This window comes from Colossoma macropomum, unplaced genomic scaffold (genome assembly GCF_904425465.1).
Source record: "Colossoma macropomum unplaced genomic scaffold, Colossoma_macropomum, whole genome shotgun sequence".
In the NCBI taxonomy this organism is placed as follows: Eukaryota; Metazoa; Chordata; class Actinopteri; order Characiformes; family Serrasalmidae; genus Colossoma; species Colossoma macropomum.
The window spans coordinates 29,194,569-29,209,439 of record NW_023494792.1 but is presented as its reverse complement, the minus strand read 5'-3'; the positions used below and the strand labels follow the sequence as shown (position 1 = coordinate 29,209,439).

The window sequence follows — 14,871 nt, the reverse complement described above, 5'->3', positions numbered from 1 at the left end:
GAGAGGTAGTGAAGATTGCCACCAGTGTATTTTATAGTCGCAAAGTTCAGTCTCAACCTACTTATTTTGTCGATGCGCATTTAATTATGAATATAAGTACAGAAATGTAAAATCTAATGCATGTTCAGTTTTTAATGGTACTGGTACTGGTACCAGTAAAGATTTGTTGTGTTTGACGTGTACACAAAAGCAATCTTTTTAGTCCACCTAGTGACCTAAAGTCAGTCCCACTATTCCCCCAGCTAAGACAACCTCACTTAGAAAGAAACCATATTTTACAACATATTAGTTTTTACATTTAGTAAACATCATTAATGCAGCTGTACACCTTACAAATGCACTTCACTTCTACAGAAACAGATTAGGCTGGAGATGAAACAGAAGCAGCTTATTATAGTTTTATTGCATTCTGATCCAATCAGAGCTGCTGCCTGTGTATAATTCTGGACAGGACAAGTACGAGAGTGGAAGAGATGGGTGTAATCATGATGCATGGCTTTAATATGTAAAATATGTGACTATGTTGTCCTAAAGGAGAGCGAGAGAAGTCTCCTTATTTATTACTCTGACTATAAATCCAGACACCTACATCAGGGAAAAGCACATTTATTATCTACCAGAGAGAGAGAGAGAGAGAGAGAGAGAGAGAGAGAGAGAGAGAGATTTGTTTTGTGTCTGCCTAAAGGAAGGATATGAACCGCCCTTTTTCTCTCCCTGTAGCCTCAAATTGAGTGTGGATGGTGCCAAGAAGGGGGCGGGGCAGCAAGGAAAGGTGGGGAAGTTGGCCTCCAATTTTATCCATTTTATAGATGCAACATTCAGTCTCAACCTATTTTTGTCAATGTCTGTTTAGTTATGGCAATAATGGCTTAGACATTCTTCTTATCATCATCATCATCATCATCATCAAATGTTTGGTTTTTTTTTGGTATTGGTACTAGGACTGGTAAATATTTAATAAAAAAAACATACAGACACAACCAACTAGCAGTCTAGAATTGCTAAATTCAAGCCTCAAGCTAGAAAAAGTGGTACTTCTTGGCCAAAAAAAAAACAGGCCTGCACCTTAATTTTATAGAAAATAACCGCAATTTAAATCACAGTCACATTACTTGTCAGAAAAATGAGATATTTCCCACAAAAAACCAGGCCCTATTAGTTTATTCTTATTCAAACAACAGTAAGTTATTCAGATTGCGTCTGGAACATAGCTAAAATGTTGGCTATGCAAACAAGCACTGTGGGAAAATGCAGGCATGTAAATGTATTGTTCCCACTAAATTTAGCTGTTTCAGGTTTTTCTTGGTACTTCTACAGACTTCGAGGTAGCATCATCTACAAAGGCACTGTAGTCTAGTCTCCCGTGAGTGTAAGTGGGCCAAAGCTGGAGGCAAACGCAGCTAAATCAGAGATGGGATGAAGGAGCCGTACAAGGACTTCTGAGGAAAACAGATCACTCACTTCACGCATTCAAATTCTCCTCTTCTGATGTGCCTAGAAGGATAGAGTGGCTCTCTATTTCATATTAACTCTGATTCTACAAGCTATTCCAGCTCCTGGATCCACACACAAGGTTTTAGACGATTGCTTTCTAGATCATTGCAAACTACAGACAATCCACAACAGCTGATTCACTCACTGCTTGTTTTTTGAGGAAGGGAATGAGAAGGAGTTACGTCAAGACCAGAAGACCCATAAAGTCATAATGAGGGTGATAAAAAAATTGGTGATCTGAATAAACGTTCCTCATTCAGGAGCACAGTGCAAAGAGGCTTGTTGGGTCAGCAGCAGAGGCCTGTCTCAGGAGAGAGAGGTTCAGCACTGGGTTAACATGCGGCAGCATGTGGGCAAGTCAGCACACACATTTATCTGAAGAGGAGACTGAACCACTGACCACAGACCTCAAATCATAAATCACAGCGCCGCTTGACCCCAATTAAAATGTTTCACGTTTCTCTGACTGGTTAGGTTGGTCCATTTCATCACTCGTGGGAACAATGTCCATCTTTTGCCTTTAGTTTAGACCGCCTAATATTTAAGCTTCAGTGACCCCAAAATGTATTTGGACACTTTAACCATTGTTAAACTATGACTTTTTTTAGGTGTTGGTTTATTTGTTTAATTATATTAAAAATATATTTTTTTGGTATTTTTAGTATTCACTCTTTGCCTTTATTACAGCTTCTATTCTTTTCAGAAGACTTGTTTTCAGTTTTTCAAAGACATCTGCAGGAATATTTTTCCACTTCCCCGAAGTTCAGTCTTAGAGGTTTGTTGCATTTTCTGATTCTCACAATCAAAGTAACCCCAACACATTCAGTGATGTTGAGGTCTAGAAACCAATTTGATTTGCAAATGTTGTTATTTTTTTGTCCATTTATTTTTCACACATCTTCATCACATCTTCTCACAGTGGAAAGATGGTGACAGTTTTGCTGGTCTACCAGGTCTTTTACAGTTGTTAGGTGTGCCATTTTTTGAACTCCAGCTTTGTTTTTCACTTACTTTCATCACTTACTTTCATTACAAAGCCATTCAAACCTGGAGAAATAACGATCTGAAACACACCAGCCACATTTTGAAAGAACTTATCCAAAAAGAAAACTACAATGGAACAGCCTGTATAAATCTTACTCTTGGTTTGACACCTTATTACATATGACCTAGTTTATGCAACCTATATATTAAATTAGAAAAAAATCAATATTGCAGACTTTTCTGCTGCTATTATTGGTGTCCCTTAATCGCAACAGTGTTTTTGACTTTTCAAAGCTTTTAAGTGTGTATAAAAGGTGAGTCCAAACTTTTGTCCTGGGGGACCAAAGTGCAATGTTTGTGGCGGGCCAATGGCCAAAAAGAAAAACAATATACGAATAAAGAAAGTATTTTTTAAGTTTATATGAATTTAGTTAAAGTTTATATGAATTTAGTTAAAATGTATCTTAAAACATTACACTATATTTCATACTAACACACTTCAAAAATATGACATGTATATGTTGTATATAGTATAAACAAAAAAATTGTGGTAACACTTTATTTGGATGGTGCACTGTAGATGCTTTGTAGATGCTTATTCTATTTTTAACTAACTTTTAACTCAATATCTGTTAAATGCAACTGACCTTGAAGTTGTGTGTGAAGGATTCTTTTAAATCTGTCCCTAACCCTAAACCTGACCCTAACCCTAACCTCAAGGCAAAACATACACCTAATCTTAAACCTAACCCTAACCTTAAAGTTGTTGATAATCAACTGAGTATCACCAGAAAGTTTGTTAATAATATAAGTATCTGTAGATCATCTATAGGGGACCATCCAAATAAAGTGTGACCAATTTGCCGCTGGGGGGAGGGGTGGCGTAAGGGTAACTTTCTGCCAACTCGAATGCACTTGAAGGCCAACTTCGTGCCACAGGCCACACTTTGGGCAGATTTATGACATTCGATAAAGACACATTAGTGGACACAGTCTTGCCTGTTTTATAATGAGTTTTTGTATATTTGTATTCTGCTAAAAAACATGAACTGCAAATTCAGAAATTTGACTGGTCGCTTGTCTCTCTTAAATGGGCATAGAGTTATTCAGAATTTAGGAAGAAATATGAGAAGCTTCTCATATAGTAATGAGTGCGATAAAAGCAGTTTAACAGGCAGTTAAAAGCACCCAGCATGCCCTGCACCCAGAAATTACACTAATTAATGATGGTTGTTTTTTTGCAATACATGAGTTATATAAAGACGGGCCTGCTCTTCAGGCCACAAGGATGATGGTGCAGAGCCACAGCTATATCTCTCATTAAAAGGATGGGTTCTGTTTCTGATCACAGGGTGTCAGCAGCTGACATGAGCAATACTTTGTAACGGATGCAGAAGAACAAACTTGGGTGCAATGCAGCACATAAGCCACCCGCTCCAGCCTGCATGCAGAGAGCACTAAAAGACACCAAAACACAGCAGCCCTCATCAAACTGAGGGACACTGCTTATTAAAATATCCGGAGGCAATTTTGTATGAGTGGAAACTAGAGCCACAGCACGCTGGTGGTATGTCTTTTATAGCGCTTTTCTACTGGACAGTGCAGTACCCTGCTCAAGTACCTGTGTCCATTTCCACCCACATTATGGTACCCATGAAAGAAGGAGGAGTTCTGAGGAGTTCTCCTGATTCTGTGATGATTTGCTGGACCAATCCACTGTCTTCCTACCTCCAGCTCCACCCATATGTCCTAGTTTGATACTTGGTATCCTGGTAAGAAAGGTAGTACAGTTACAATACCTCTCATTTGGCAATAGGCGTGGGTGATATCTAAAAATAATATATCGCCCCCCCACACCTAAAAACATATGGGCCGCTGCAGCTGAGACCTACTTTCTATTCTGTGTTCAGTTTGAACATTTTCTGCCTTAATGTGAATCTTCAACAAATATCACATATTAAATAATACAACACTCAGTAACCCAAAATACATTGAAAAGTACTTCACCCACTGTAATAGTTGTTACTGCAAGCATGTGCACTCATACGCTTCTTCTGGTGGAGATTCATGGCCACTTACGTGCTAACAGCGCTCTCTGCTGGAGAAACTTCAGACTGCAAGTGATTTCCAAAGCCGTGTGCACATAGTACATATTGCAAAACAAGGTTTTCCGTTGTTATAATGGAGTCACTCTGGAATTCAGATATGAGGCTTTTAGAATTATATTTTCTGAATTCTCAGAATTTATTTTATTTAAGGCACCCAGACACTTAAGCTATACAGAAAAAATGCTGCAAATTTTACTGAGACAGTAAATCACAAGCAGCAGAGACAGTGTGGAATTTATTCTAGTGTAGCCTTTTAAAGGCCCCTTATAACTCTATGTTTTAATAGCAACAGTAAATGAAGTATTATGTGTACATATTATTAAATATTATTTGTTGCCTTTTTGCCCTTCTGATCCTGTTTCCCAACCATAGACAGGGATGATAGGAAGTTTCTCTGCTTCTAAAAGTTAGGGCTAGAGCTAGCCGCTGTATGGTAATACCCAGCCTCTTTAGCTTGTTGTTTTACTGCAGCGAGTCACACTGAAGCAAGTTGAAGTTCCACGTCTGAATTATTTTCAGTTCGATGCACTCAAGATAAACCTAATGTGAAGTAAAACATGTCATAAACTAGCAGTTCCCTTCTTAACAAACTCTCTCTCTCTCTCTCTCTCTCTCTCTCTCTCTCGTAAACAGAAAAAAAGTGTGTACTCCCACACACTTCTTAAAGGAATGTGAACCCCAATTTCCCAACATATTTAGCAAACTGTTTAACAGTAAATTAGTCTCCTCTAGTTCACTGTCAGTTTTCCAACACAGTGATTATCTCCTTTTAAACATCATCATTGGGTTATGTGTCAATTATCAATGATATCCTATATCAATGATATCCCACTAAGCAACTAAACTCCTATTGTGCTAAAAACTATTCCTTTAAAACCTCTCAGTACCCCACATTTTCATTTTCCTTCACACAGAATTGGATACAGGACAGCAAATGCTAGTCTTTTTTAAACAATCTCATACTGACATCAGATTTGATATTAGCACAAGGGCAGATTTAAATATCAATTCCTGCTAAAAATAAGACTATAACTAGCAGAAAAGCTGAAAGCAACAGCACGCCTGCTAGAGATATTCATAAAGTGTGTTTCTCCAACCCTACTCCAATCATCTCAGTGATAAATGATTGAGAGTGTGCATTATAGGCCTGAGTCAGACTTTTCAGCCAAGCTGAGAGAACAAATCGATTCATCATTTTGCATAAAAGCATTTCCCACGATAGGCAGACACTGTTAATTTCACATGTCTGTGGGCTCTCCATGACTCAAACGTCCATATTTCAGCAAGTGCTTCAAGAAGGAATAAGTGGCTCCACACAATCAAATAAACTGGTTGAGCCATTACGATAAGTGAATACAAAACTTCTACTAGAGTCTGATTGATGGACTGATGGATTCTATAAATTTGCCAACATTCTGCAATTTTCTGTAGTCTTTAATTCACTGCTTGAGAGGTAAACAAATTCATTCAGAGTGGTTTGATGTATAGTGGTTTAATAGAGAGACACTTAACGACCCTGATTTCTTTACAGTGGTGCTGATAGGAACCAGGAGTCATGATGTCTACAACACAAATATAGCCATATTATTTACAGATACATATATACTAAACCACCAATGAACCTACATGTGTTCATGATGATAAAATAGTATTAAATCTGAATAAATAAGTTTTCTTTGGGTACTATTTTGTCTTATAACGCCCTGTATGTACGTCTCTGTGATCTTATCTCAAAACTATCACAACAGTGTCTCAGACATCAGGCAGTGTATCTGTAACCATTTCATGCAACGACTTTCCATGAGGGAGCTTCCAGACATTTGGTTCCCATCACCACCACTGTAAAAAATTCTGAGAATGGAGCATTTCACATCACACCACTCTGAATTAATTTGTTTGGATCTAAATATTTAATTATGCATTTTGAAATATTGGTGGTATTCCCCTTTAAGTGATGCAACTACCTGAAAAATCCAGTAAAGCTTTCATTTAATAGAATCAGAGATTAAAATGTAAATCCTTTGAGTGTTTCTCTGGTCTGTCACGCAGAGAGAAAGTAGCTACCATATGCAGGATTCCCCTCCCAGAGGACTGCTGACGTGACCCTTTCAGCACTGCATGCTCATCACAGCTTCATAGAATCAATTACGCAAGCCCACAACATACACAATAATTATCTTCCAAGGCTCTGAACAGTCATTGGGCCTTCTGGATAATTCCGCCCATGTGACAGCAAACTCCCGCCACCATTGGCTGTTTGGCGAAGAAGCGCTGACATGTTGCAGTGAACATATTCTATAATTCTTGTGTTGTCTTTGACCTTAATCTCCTCTAATCGTTTGGTGGCCCAGAGAAAGAGTCTGATTATTTTTGTCTAAATTATTCCACGAATAAAGGAAGTGCTTCCTGTTGAAATTTAGGAGATAACATACCATTGCTGTCCAAAAAAAAACAAAAAAACAAGTAGATCCAAAAACAGAAACTTTACAGGAAAAGGCAAAAACATTCTTAAAGGGTAACTCCACCAAAAATTCTACATAATTAAATGATACAGATGTAAATAAAGTTATTCAGAGTGGTTTGGTCTGAAATGCTTAATTCTAGGGAAACTTGCCAAGCCAGAATTATTCACAGTGGTGGTGATAGGAACCACGTGTCTAAAGTTTATTGCCTCTAAAAACTCCCTCATAGAAAGTTATTATATGAAATGGTTATGAATACACTGTTCTTTGATAGTTTTGTGATAAAGTTTTGATTTAAAATGTATTTTAATCTATTTATTTTAATCCATTTATCACGGAGGGGTACATGCCAGGCATTGTAAGGTAAAATAGTCCCCAAAGAAATTATTCTTCCAGATTTATGACTATTTTACCATCATCGTCATTACATATAAAAACTGTAGGTTTACCGGAGGTTTTGAATAGTAAATAAAATGGTTATATTTTAGTTATAGACATTGTGATCCCTGGTTCCTATCACCACCACGGTAAAGAAATCTGAGTCAGTAAGTTTCTTTACAATGAACCATTTCACATCAAACCACTCTGAATGACTTTGCTTACATCTCAAGGACAAAACTGTTCAGAAATTTTGAAAAAAATTGGTTGAATCCCCCTTTAACTTTTAATGCAAGTTAATGTAAAAAGATTTTATTCTATTATTTCTTACATTTGGAAAGTGAAAAGAGAAAGAAAACAACGAAAGCAAATAAACTGTTACATTACGTGTAAGATGATCAGTTTCCCAGCAACTGCGAGATGTAAAAAGTGCTATCAACTAAGCAAACAGAGTTTACCCACTCTGTCAGAGCCAGTGAAGTGCTCTGAACTAAGCCGCCCAGGGCAAAAATCAGGCTTTAAATCTCTGATGCATTAAAAAAGCAGGACAGAAGCCACCAGTTTGCTGAGTAATTAAACTCGCACGGCCAGCTGACCTGCCAAAGACAGAAGAGAAGCAGAGGAGTGGTGATGTAAATGCAATGCTAATGTATGCTAACATTACAGTGTCCTCTGCTGAATCTGGTTCATGTTGTTCCCTCACATGGGGCCTACACATAAGGCTGAAAAATGAAGGACAATTAAGTCAGCAGTGGATCAGCTACCTTATTCCAGGAACAGGGCAGGCAGAGATGTCCATGTGGCCTTTAAAGTGATGAGAAATGAGATTCGCTGATTCTGGAATGAGTGTGACTCAGCAGAGTTCTCCCTCTTTACAGAAACAAAAGCCAGAGCAAAGAGGTGGGACAATTTCCAAGGTTACCAGAGACAGACGAATATCCGTCAAGGTCAAGTTGGGTTCGAAGATCATGTTTAAAATCCGCCTCACACCTTTAACAGATTCTAGCTAAAGCTGAATTTAAAGGCAATTTTGCATAGCAAATAATTAGGTTCAGTGGTGAACTGTGACTACCAGAGCTAGGCCTCCAATTTAGGCCATAAATGTCAAAACTTTATTAAACCATGAGGGGAAAAAACCTACCTCTACTATAATGCTAACGTCTGCTAGCATTCCTTCTACTGGGGGTCCTAGTTGTTTGTTAACTCTATGCTAACATTTTTTGGCAGAAGACAAAAGACATCTTTTATTTGAATCTTGTAACAAGACATATATGCATATATTTTGCTATGTAGCATTGTGACTCTTTCAGTAGAGAGGCCTGGTGGAGCTGCTGCTCTTTTCTGTTTCTAACAACCCATTAGTCTTCAGCTTGTATTCACAGTCTGTGCCATATCTTAGACTCTCAGAAGACCTAGAGTGATGCTTTTTCTCACAAAATTGGTCCCGCCTACTGCACATCAAAACATGATTGATTCCTCTGTTATTTCGTACTTATGCTGATGGTTTATCTAATGTGTTAGGCCTTCTCTTTAGCCCTTGAAATCCTAACCAATAGAAGAGCTTGATTATCTGTATCTATATCTACCTAGATACCAACAAGGTGCGGAATGCAGGGGGTTCTGTGGTATCTGGGACCCCCTAATTGACCTCTTGGACCCTCTGAATGTCGCAAAATCAAAATTCTCCTTCCCCGAAATTAAAATTCTTATGAAGTTATACTGTCCATTAGAGAAATAGATGCTCAAATACAAATTCAAGGAAAGACTGTTGTTTAGCTGCTTCACTCACAAAACAGAACTTCTGTCTTTGATATTCTTATCTAACTAGAGCTGCAGCACTGGTCTGCCTTAAGGTGGCACTGTAGCAAACTGGTTCACCCAGTTGGCCCTTCATAGTCTTGCAACTGTTACTATACCTGGGATACCTCTGAAAAACTTCACAATATGCAACAGCATTATTGTAAATTTGAAAACTAGCCCAGTTTCCCAAAAGACTGGAGGAAAGAAAAACTGTTACTCATTTCTCAAACCAAAGACAGAAGAGTAGATGTGTAAGATCTCATGTAAGGAAAACTAACTAGAAAAGAGCATTTTCAGAAGAATTGTTAAACCAATCAGCGCTGCTATGGCGAGTGAGTTAGAAGCCCGCCGACGCTCAAGAAGTCAGCCAACATGGGACCCCCTTGAATACCAGGGGGTATTTCGCACACTGAATACCACAGAGAAAAACAATTCCTGATTTTCCTTTTTGGCTCAGGGTTTCAAGAATTGAACCCTTTTGTTTCCATCCAAAGCACTGCAATGAAACAAGAATAGTGCCGTAATACTTGCAGAGTTTAAATACAGGCCTGATTCTATTGAATAAAAATGTAAAAATGTATTTTTTAAGATTCCAGACATCATTAGGCCATCTCTGAAGACATGAGGGTTCCTCACTGATTAGGATACATTCTTTAAAAAGTGTCATAAAAGGTTCATGAGTGATGCCATAAAAAAAACAACCTTTGGTTCCCTAAAGAGCCATGTTCGAAATAGATCTGTGAGTATGAGGAACCTTTTATCAATCAATTTAAGGGTTTTTCCTAGAATATTTACATTATGTGGAGGCTCTTTAAACTTTAAAATATTTGGGTTCACATTGGGATCAGATTTTTTGGTTCAGGTTAGCCTCGCAAGCCACATATCTGCCTATCAGCAGAGACTGTGGTGCTTTTCACAGCCTGCTGTTTCGGCACAGCATAAGGTAAGGCAGATATCATTTTTCGTCACACATGTGCCGTGCAAACAGCTGTTTGCTTTTGCTGACTAAAATTTTACAGAGAAAAACAAAGCATTACCTACATCCAAAACCGATTACTACTACTCTATACATACTACACTAAAAAATAGAATTCTAATAGTGGAGTACTGCTTTTGGCATACTATTATATATGTACACTGTTAGAAATAAAGGTACTGTGCAGGTATATTTTTCATCCATTAAGGTCCCCAAAGTACGCTCAAAGGTATAACAGTGGTTTTAAGGTCCAAATATAACCTTAAATAAGTTTTTCCCAGATGAAACGTATACACTTGTGCATTTTCATAACCTAATGTTTTAAAAGCAGAACAATAAAATAAAAAGCCTGGAGACGAGGCCGGGTGCGTGGAGTCAATACAACTTAGAAAATATCATTTCACTGAATTATGGCACAATTATGTTCCCTGACTAAAGGTACTAAGATGTACCCTTGAAGGTACCACCCCAGTGACAAGAGGGGTACTGCCCCAGCGACAATTTTGCATCTTTTTTCTGAGTGTATGGTAGTATGCGGTTTTGTACACAGCCTTTGTTTACGGTTCGGATGGCAAAAAACGCTGCACAGAAGTGCATACACAAGGACGTGTGGATAACCAATCAGAATACAACAGGCAAAATTGGTTGTGGCCAGCTTTGTGTGCAAACCTTTGTGGAAACAGAGTGTCTGAGACTAGGGTCAAGCTTGGATTCAAAACTTCGGAATCAAAACGTCGGAATCAAAGACAATAGCCCTGTTCACACTTATTATTAACATCCGTCATAAATGGAAGGTGAGATGTGCAGCCGTTCACACTTGGCATTTCCATGTGTCTCGAATGCCTCTTCACTGACCGGATTTTATGACTAGAGGAAAGATACCACACACATCTACTACATCAGTGTCTCGCTGCATTTGTTGTCAGGCAAAGATGTACCGCAAATCTGTTTTCGGTTAAATGAAAAGGCTGTTACAAACGTTTAGACCACATGAACTGCTAATGTGACTTTCAAGACGCTTCAGCGTTTACACTAGAAATCTTATGTCTCCAAGACGCAGTGTACCTCTATGTTCACACCTGTACTTATGATCGGAAACAGGTCCATTGAATCATGAAGTCAGGAGATGTAAGATAATGTCTTGCCTTACTCTCACTCATCATGTCCATTAGATCATCTTAGGCTAAAGCATGCTGCCACAGCAGGCATGAAAACGTCTCTTTACATCTTATCTTTGATGACTTGATGCACTGAAGTAGACATTTGCTTTGATATTTTGACACTGCCATCTTAGCTTTTGCAAAAAAGCACTCTAAGTGCCAGCAGACCACTGATGACAACAACGGTTTTAAATTTGCTTTTTCTTTGGAAATGGGCAGAAAATTACATGCTTTACTCTACTGGAGACGGGATCTCATTTTTACACATTACATTTTTAAACTGCAGCTTCAAATTCGAATTCAAACTTCAAGTTCAAACACTGGCACGATGATAAAGAACTGAAGGCTTGAGGCAATGATGGTTGCTAAGTAGTGACAGGAAGGCTGAGAAAAGAAGGAAGCTTAGCAGTGAGCGCAGTGGTTTTGACTGGCCATAATACAATGACAGCACTAACAAAAAACAAACCAAATTTTATCTTAAAAGTGGTGCTTTTTAAATATTTTGTGCTCATTTTATTAGGTGGGCCTGTGTTTAATCAAGGTAGGCCCAGCCCCAGGCTTACGTGTGGCTACCCCTCCCCCCAGGGACCACATTAAAAATACGCAAAAGGGAGATTATGGAGAAAATGTAGGTATAACACACATGGTTCTAAAGCAGTGGCTAATAGAGCTAAAGGTGGTTTCCATATTTATACCCTATGGCCAGCAGCAACAGAAAACATTGGCCCACATTTTCCGATCCATCAATTCTCATCCACTCACAGAAAGAGAACGAGGGTATCAATAACACAGTGGAAAATAAGCTACATAAACACAATAATATCATCATTACACACCCGATGAGACCTCAGACTGAAATACTGCTAGTGTGTGTGTGTGTGTGAATGTGCATGTACTTTAGTTTAACTTTCACACCTTTGTATGAACCTCAATATTACATTACCACCATGAGCTGAATGAGCCTCAGGCTTTAAAAACAGAACAGTCACACAGGATAACCTGAATCACACCACAGTTAGCCAGCCTTTAGGTCATATAAGGCAATAGAACCTGGGAATAAAGGCCCAGCAATGACTTTACTACACATGCCACACAAAGTAGAGCTTGCCTTGCAATTATAGCAATGAAAAAAACAGTACCCTATAGGATCAAAACCATACAGTATTTTTTGGAAAAATCTGTACAAAATATATATTTTTTCAGATATAAGGCAGAGAGATATTTCTATTTTGGTCAGTTGAGAAATCCTGGAGACGTCAGGCAGCCGGCTAGCTGAGAAACTGTGGCACGGTAATGCATTACACAGGATGGACAATAGACTCACTGGCCGGACTACATGCTTCAGTGAGAGAACAGGAGATGAGGTCAATAGCCGAATTCTTTTCTTACCCTGCTTACTTTGTTTGCCATGGAAGCCACTCGAGACATTTATCACCTTATATCACCACGTCACGTCACTGTTCAGAGAACAACGAATACACAGCAGAATAAAATCAGGGCATACCCTTTGCATCTAAACATCCAGATATCCGACTGTTGTCCAGTGCTGAGGCCCAACTGTGTCCAGATTTATGACTGGCCATACCACAATAACACACTGTCTCTATGGGCTGACCGAGACAGGTATGTCTCCAAAGGCAAATACAGCGCCACAGTATGTTTCCACATTACCTAAATCAGACAGATGCAGTGCTATTTCCCAGTGTGTCATACAATATTGCAAATAAAGGAGGCTGTATCATTATTTTCCCCATATGCACTGTATCACTAACGATGCACCTGCCCTCTACATCCCCATTCTAACAGGCACCAAGTCTCAGATAATGATGCCTCTCTCTGCTACCATCACTGCCTTGCAGACCACGATGGGAAGCTAAAGGACCAAAGCTGTGGATCAGGCAATCTGGCATACGGGCCGGTGACGCCTCGATGAGCAACATGGTCATCATCATCATCATCAGTCAGCACTGCAGCAGGCCTGTCTATCAATAATGCATCAACAATACAAGAACGCATTTCGATCCTACAGCCTGTGTATACATGGTTTCCTCGGCAGTCCCTCCCTCGCGGCGCAAACACCTGCCGTGGCCCCCTCATCACTATCTGCAACATCATCGGTTGCTATGGGGGAATGAGCGACCGCACGCCATCATCCTCCTCCTCCTCCTCCTCCTCATCGGCACATGCACTGCGCCAAACGCGCGACTCGCATATTGCAAATCCGCCTCTGCAGCGCGAGCGGAGCTGCGTGAGGAGAAACGACGGTTTGGCGTATCTCGCGTGTTGAGGCTAAAGCTGCCGCTCCGCCGCTCACTCACCCGCTGTCCGCTGACCGTCCAGCCTCCGCTCGCATCCAACTCAACAGCTCTTGCGGGGTCGAGTGGTCGCTGTCTGCGGTTCGTCTCCGGCCGGTAGACGCACTCCTGTTTTTATCCCCCTCAGCCTGAGAGCCTGAGAGCGCGCGCTGCCCCTCTCTCTCTCTCTGTCGCTCTCTCTCTCTCTCTCTTTCTCTCTCTCTCTCTCTCTGCCAGCTGTCCTGCGAGCAGCGACGCGGTATTTCTTTATCCACCCGTATTCAGACAAACTCCGCCCACTACTGTAAGTCATAAGTACATTCCCACCTGTATTCTCACAAAGCCACGCCTCCTACACTACACTCTTAAAAAGATGGTTCTTCAAGAGATCCTTAGTAAATGCAATGGTTCTATTCAGAACCATGAGTTCTATATAGAACCATTTCAAACGTTTCATGTTTTTTGCATGGTGAAATGGTCTTCAGATTGATGGAGAATGTGTTGTATATGGTTCTATATAGAACCTTTTGAAAACAGTTTTATACAGAACCAAGAAAGGCTGTTAAAAAGTCAAGCTTGTAACAATAAAAGAACCCTTTTTGGTGCTATATAGAACCATATACAACACATTCTCCATCAATATAGCTGATACATAGTATAGTTTATATAGTATAGATTGATTTATACACAAAATAGCCGTTTCGTGTCTGAGCTGTTGTTGCTCCTGGATGCTTCCATTTCACAATAATAGCACTTACAGTTGACTGGGGCAGATCTAGCAGGGCAGAAATTTCAGAAACTGACGTAGCATCCTGTGACAATGCCACGTTTAAAGTCACTGAGTTCTTCAATATGACCCATACAATGCCAGGGATGGAGATGGAGACAGCCAAAAACAGATGGAGACAGAAAGGGAGGAGAGGGTGGTAGAGGAGAGAAAGAAGAGAAAGAAAGAGCGGACGTTGCTGAGAGAGCAGAGGGAGAGAGAAAGAGAGGCAGGAAGCAGAACTCATGCAGAAGGAGGCTGAGAAGAAGGAAAGGAAAATGAAGAAAAAAGACAGAAGGAGACTGAGTGAGAGAAAGAGAATGATGGTGGAAAAGAGAGAGCAGAGATCGGTATTACAGATCACAGAATGCCCTTCAGTATGACCTGAAGGAATGTACTGTCGTGCTGTACTGCTGTTATATGCTATTATTTTCAGTATTTTGCGTGTA

At 39.8% G+C, this 14,871-nt stretch overlaps 1 protein-coding gene across 1 annotated transcript in view; it reads right to left on the bottom strand.

Moving 5' to 3' along the window:
- Positions 1-13,851, bottom strand: part of nrcama (neuronal cell adhesion molecule a) — a 98,830-nt gene extending 84,979 nt beyond the window's left edge. Inside the window, exon 1 of the mRNA XM_036576802.1 lies at positions 13,681-13,851. The gene's annotated coding sequence lies outside the window, so the exon portion shown is untranslated. The remainder of the gene's footprint in view (positions 1-13,680) is intronic.
- Positions 13,852-14,871: the final 1,020 nt, after the last annotated feature.